The sequence below is a fragment of the Balaenoptera physalus genome (genome assembly GCF_965194825.1).
Source record: "Balaenoptera physalus genome assembly, chromosome: 2".
Taxonomy (NCBI): Eukaryota; Metazoa; Chordata; class Mammalia; order Artiodactyla; family Balaenopteridae; genus Balaenoptera; species Balaenoptera physalus.
The window spans coordinates 27,661,195-27,667,811 of NC_138883.1; the positions used below are offsets into that span (position 1 = coordinate 27,661,195).

General features: G+C 45.2%; 1 pseudogene across 1 annotated transcript; it reads right to left on the reverse strand.

Annotated features, from left to right (window-relative positions):
• Positions 1-945: 945 nt before the first annotated feature.
• On the reverse strand, positions 946-6,348 carry LOC309655952 (protein AMN1 homolog; annotated as a pseudogene). The gene is made up of 3 exons: positions 2,596-6,348; positions 2,013-2,180; positions 946-1,653 (listed from the first exon to the last, which is right to left on the reverse strand). The product of its transcript is annotated as a protein AMN1 homolog (transcript).
• Positions 6,349-6,617: the final 269 nt, after the last annotated feature.

Here is a 6,617-nt window from a genome sequence, read left to right on the forward strand (position 1 = left end):
AGCAATGCATACATAAACCTTAGACAGCACAGCAACTGACCATACCTCTGTGGCCAGCTCAGACCCTGGGCCTCAGTGCAGATCCCAGGGAGCAGCCCCTTGAGACCAGAGCACACTCATTCTACACTGTTTTAGTTAAAGCCATAGTTTCCATAAGAGTTAATAGGATCTTCATGACTTTCCATGAATTCACCAGAGCTGGAAAAAGGCCTGATGATGTTTCTTTACAAGACCTGAAGGCCTTGCAAGTTTCATCAAGTTCCATCAAAGGGATATATTTACATAATGAAATATCATTGGAAAATTTGTGTTTTTCAGGCAAGAATTCACTTCAAATGCTGAAGCATCTCCTTTATTCATCCATCCAACAAATAATTATTTGCCCAATTAAGAGTCAGGTGCTGGACATGCAATGATGGATCAGTTCAAGTCCATGGCTTCACCAGGCTTAGAATCTCTGGTATATAAGCAAACACAGTTGAGGTAAAATGTGACACCATGACCAAGTCTTTAAGATAATATTGTTACACAAACAAACAAAGATACCCTGAATCCTGAGTGTAGAATCAAGAGATTCTCAAGAATGGAAGAAACTCCTGATATGCTGAATAAATGAAGGTGGGAATCAGGAGAAAAGAGCAGTCAGAATATCTTGGAGTCATGATGTATGGCAAAGCAATTTGGAGTGTAGGTATCACTGGTATGCTACCTTGCAGGTGTGCCATTGGGACCAGCCATCCTCTAACTCTTTCCTTGATTGCTACTGAGTTTTAGTTGGAGATTTTTTCCCATGAGCACACATTTCCAATTTTTTATTAAGTCAATGGCAATTTTTTTACATTTTCAGAAACTTATAATACCATTATGCAAAGTAAAGAAAACCAATACAGTCTAGCTCTTGATTCTTTTAATAAACTTTTTATTTTTGACTTTTTTTTTTTTTTTGCTTTTAAAAATACCTTTACTTAGAATTCTCCTAATGTTTATCCATATTGGTAAACTTCTCTTATAGCAGTTCAAATATCTAGATAGGAGAAGGTAATTTCCAGGGAAAACAGGTAATTTAAAACTTTGTTATTTAAGAAACAAACACATTACCCTCCCGAAATACATCAGAGGGCATGCTAGGATTGCCATTTCAAGAACTATCACTCCTCAAACAAACTTAGAAATAATAGCACTATTAAAATGTTTAAGAGTCTGGTTAACTTCAAAGCATAAATCATATTATTGGAAAGCCAGTCTCTACATCATTGTTTCCTGGGAAAGTAGTATGAAGATCATAGCTTTGATAAGCTTCAATAAGCATCAATATACAGTCCACATCACTTGCTTTAGTTTGTTTGGACCTACTAATTGCTCCAAGACTTCTCGCGAATGGTCTGTTATCAAGGGGCATCCGTGGAAGAGTAATATACATATCTGAGGACAGCAAGTAAGGACAGCTTCTACAGCCTCATCAGTCACATTCACACAATACCCCATATGAGTTTCCTCTAATTTCTTGGCACTAGGTCCACTAACAAGCACAACCACACCACTGTGAGATACCTGAGTAGCTGAAAAATCAACACTCTGCAAAAATGGGCAGCTTTCTCCTAATGTCTGCAAGGACACATCAGTAATATCTAAGCAGCCACCTAAATCAATGATCTTTTTTTTTTTTTAATTTCATTTATTTATTTTTGGCTGCATTGGGTCTTCGTTGCTCTGTGCGGGCTTTCTCTAGTTGCTGCGAGCGGGGGCTACTCTTCGTTGCGGTGCGCGGGCTTCTCATTGCGGTGGCTTCTCTGGTTGCAGAGCACGGGCTCAGGCGTGCAGGCTTCAGTAGTTGCAGCACGCGGGCTCAGTAGTTGTGGGTCACAGGCTCTAGAGTGCGGGCTCAGTAGTTGCTGCGCACGGGCTTAGTTGCTCCGCGGCATGTGGGATCTCCCCCGGACCAGGGCTCGAACCCGCGTCCCCTGCACTGGCAGGCAGATTCTTAACCGCTGCGCCACGAGGGAAGTCCCTAACTTTAGCAGCCGGCAATTGAGTGCAAGAGCAAGGACTCCTTCATCAGTGAGATTGAAGCATCTTTTCAAAGAAGCTTCATGCAGGTAAGAACAAGGTGAATCCACAGCTTTTATTCCTTTTGAAGTTATGGAAATTTTGTTTTCTTTTGAGGAATTTAAATTTAACTTCTTGGGCTTCCCTGGTGGCGCAGTGGTTGGGGGTTTGCCTGCCAGTGCAGGGGGCAGGGGTTCGGGCCCTGGCCTGGGGGGATCCCGCGTGCTGTGGAGCGGCTGAGCCCGTGCGCCACGGCTGCTGGGCCTGGGCTCTGGAGCCCGCGGGCCACAGCTGCTGGGCCCACGTGCCGCAACTACTGAAGCCTGCGAGCCACAACTACTGAAGCCTGCGCGCCTGGAGCCCGTGCTCCGCAGCAAGAGAGGCCGCGGCAGTGAGAGGCCCGCGCACCGCAGCGAAGAGTGGCCCCCGCTTGCCGCAGCTGGAGAGAGCCCGTGCACAGCAACGAAGACCCAACGCAGCCAAAAATAAATAAATAAATAAATTTATTAAAAAAAAAAAATAATAAAAAAAAAAAAATAAATTTAACTTCTTCAGTTTTCTGCAGTTACATATGTGCAGGAGAGCAGTAGCTGAAATATCACAGCTTCGTAGATCTAGAGTTTGGACTCAGGATGTAAAATCTCACTGATATTTGAATTTGTTATCTGCCCCTGCACGCTCATTATTTTTAACAGTCTATCTTTTATGTTGGGTGGCAAAGGCTTAACGTCTGTGATATATCTAGAAATATTCTTCATGAAACACCAAAGGCATCCTCTGCGGGCTCGGCATCGCGGCCGCCCTCGGGAGCCTCTTCCGCGGTCCCGGGCCGCCGAAATCCAGCCAGAGACCGTCTGTCAACTCCTGCCCCGCGCGAGACGCTATTTTTGACTAATTTTTGATTTACAGAAAACTTGCATAGATAATACAGAGAGTTTGTATATATCCCTTGCCCAGTTTCTCCTAACAGTACATTTGTCAGAACTAAGAAACTAACACTGGTACATTACTATTAACTAAACTCGGTACTTTATTCTGATTTCACCAGTTTTTCTGCTAATATCTTTTTTCTGTTCCAGGATCCAATCCAGAATACCACATTGAATTTTGTAGCTCTTGTTTTTTAAGGATCATTATTTGTTAGGCATGGGTCAACTCTGCCTCTTTTCTACCTTGCTGCCAATGCTTCAGACATTTCATGGTTCATTAGCACCTGCTGTAGAGTGTGAACAAGGGAAGGAAACAATTTTGAAATGCAAATCAGCCAAATGTTGTTATTTATTGGTCTGTGGCAGTTAGCTCAGTTGTTAATAAGGCCAAGGTTATTGGCTCCATCTCTGTCAATGAGTCAGCCGGCTTAGCAATGACAGGGGAAATTTTGTCCCCTGGCCATTATTTGCACCCTAAACCTTGTTCAGCTTCTCTCAAATGCACACTTTTTGCCGCAATGGGGTAATGGTAGGAGTCTCTACCCTATTTATTACCTTGCTACTCAAAGTGTAGTCCATGGACCAGCAGCATCAGCATCACCTGGAGTTTGTTAGAAATACAGAATCTCAGGCCCCACCTAGATATAAGAATCAGAATCTGCACTGTAACAGGATTCCCAGGTGATGAAGAGGCATGGCCATTCCACAAATGTTTACTGAGAACCTACACTATAAACGTGCTGGAGTCACAAAAGAAAAAGGGAAGCATATCTCACCATCATAGAATATACAACCACCTAGTAGGGATTTAAGACAAGCCAAATGACAATTACAATGTCATATTTAAGCTGGGAGCTGAAAAATAAGAAGAGTTAGCCAGTTGAAAGAGGGAGGAAGGTACAGGGGGTGAGGGCAGAGGAAAATCAGGTTAGGGGTGGAGGAACTCAGAGGCAAGGGAGACCATGGTGTCTCCTGGGAACTGCACATAGTGCAACATGGCTGGAGCACCAAATGCCAACACTGGGAATGTGTGATGGGGCTGATCCAGAGATTTCCTTCTCTCTGTATTCACCAGCATCATCAACAATATTATTGAGCACCAACTATGTGCTAGGCACAGTGCTAGGTGTTGGGCATATAGGTAATAAATGTCATGGTCCCATTAGATATGGGACTCTAGTCCAGGTCAGTTAAATGTTGCAATTACCTAAACAACTGGAGGGAAAAAGGTGCACAGTACACCAGAGGCCTTGCAGGTACAGCTCAAGGATCCCCCCAGATGGAACAGTCCAAGGGAGGCTAGACCTGCGTTCACATATGGTCAGTAGAGTGTGACAAATACTGAGTGGGTAAGAAAAGGGGTCCCAACTAAATCATCCTATAATAAAAGGATGCATGAGGCCCATAGGGCCAGAAGGTGATGCCGAGGTCAACACTAGGCAGGGGACAGGGGGTGTATTCATTTTTTACTGCTGCATAACAAATCACCACAAACTTAGTGGCTCAAAATGAAACCCATGTATTAGCTGACAGTTCTGTAGGTCAGAAGCCCAGCAGGCTTAGTTGGGCTCTCTGCTTAGGTTCTCGCAAGGCTGAGGTTAAGGTATCAACCAAGCTGGGCTCTTATCTGGAGGCCCTGGGGAGGAACCCACTTCCAAATTCATCCAGGTATTGGCAAAATCCAGTTCCTTGTGGCTGTAGAACTGAGGTCCCAGTTTCCTTGCTGGCTGCCAGCCAGGGTCGACCACTCTCTGCTCCTAGACACCACCCACATTCTTTCTCAAGTGGCCCCTTATATCTTCAGCGCCATCAACAGTGTATCAAATCTCCCTCATGCCCTGAATTTCCAACATCCTCTTCTGCTGCCAGCTGAGAAAACTCTCTGCTCCTAAGGGACCATGTGATTAGATCAGGCCCACCTGGATAATCTCTCTGTCTTAAGGTCAACTGTGCCGTATAACATGCCATAATCACAGGAGTCATGTCTCATCATAGGCAGAGATTAGGCTCTCTGTGGGGGGTGGAGGTGGGGTCAGGGACCATTTTAGAAATTCTGTCTACTACAGGAGCTAGGAATCAGATGGAGTTTTGGAATCCTAACTGGCAGGTATTGGTTCCACATGAGGCTTATGGTGAGTGTGGAAGTGGAGTCTGCCTTCTGATGAGCTCCCGGGAGGGGTGCCCTTGCACCATCCTGATTGCACACAGTCAGCGATTGCACACACATAAACCCCATGGTTTATCTGATCTCTTGAAGGATTCTGGTGGTCATTGTTACGTCTGGGGCCAAGCGCCTCCTTCCCCTGAACTAAGTCAGTCTGTGAATCTTCTTGCCATCCCTGTGAAGGGTCTCTGTTCTGTTCCATGACAGCCCAGATCTGGAGCTCAGTCCCATTTCAGTCTTGGTCCAAAAAGCCACTCACTGTGGCCTTGGTGGGAGCAGGAGACCTTACCAAGGTTTGAGACATGCACCCTATCATCCCCCCAAGAGCACTAAGCATTTCTTTCCTTAGAGGTCCTTCATGATGATTGGCTCTCTCTCCCCTCTCCAGCTTCCCATTCTGCACTACTTTACCTCTTCCTGCCTCTCAGAAGCCAACCCCATGTCTCCCTTTATCATATGCAGAGCAATTCCATTTTCAACAGCTCCAGGTTTTCTTTTGCACAGCTGATGATTTGGCTAAAGCTTTGGTGTCACCACTTGTAAGGATCTACCAGATTCAGTCCTTAACTCAAGACCACCCTCCTCCCAAGTCTTTTTCTTTCCAGGGCAGTGAAATGGGAGGTGGTTTCACATGCTGTGGGTGGATTTGCCAAGCATAGGCAGAGCACAGGGTTGCAGCACTTCCCCTAGTGGGTTACAGGGAGGGGAACACCAGAAAGGGAGCCTAGGAGGGTGGAAATCAGGTCCCAACTGAGGGGAATAGTTTTTACTAAAGAGGGAGCAGAGAGTGAGAGAGCAAAGCCTGTTTTAGAAAGCGAAGGAGCACAGAACTGGGCCTTGAAGGAAGATTAAGATTCAGGTAAGTAGAGAAGAAGAAACTGCTTTCCAAGCAGAGCCCTGTTGACAGGAAAGGCAGGGAGGAGGACGGTTTGGGGCTTGTTGTCAATTACCAGACCTTTTTGACTAGAGTCGAGTCCTGTCTCAGAACATGCTGGGTGTCAAGGCCAACTGATAAAAGGCATAGAACAGGAGGCAATTACCGGACTTCCCTTCCACAGGCGGTGAGTAGCCATTGAGGTTTTTGGCATGGCATGTCAATTTGTGCTACCAAGGTCACTTTTTATTGACTTAGCCAGTACGTTTGCAAATGTATACTTTCAGATTACACAAAACCCGCCTTTACAAACACATACACACACACACACACACACACACACACACAGAGACATCTCCAATTCACAAAAGAACAACTGTTTGTTAACAACCTACATTGATCTTGGTTTTTTTCCTTTGGCTCAGTGATTCCTTAGTTCACTGGGAATCAGCAGCAGAGCTGCCACTGACAGGTAATGTATTAGGTGAGATTAATTGGCTTTCAGCAAACAGTTCCACTTTTTACTGGGTCTTCTTAAAAGCGAGAGAGCTATAAACTTTGTTTCTCCAAATCCCTCGTGGCTAGGGTTCTGGATGATGCACAT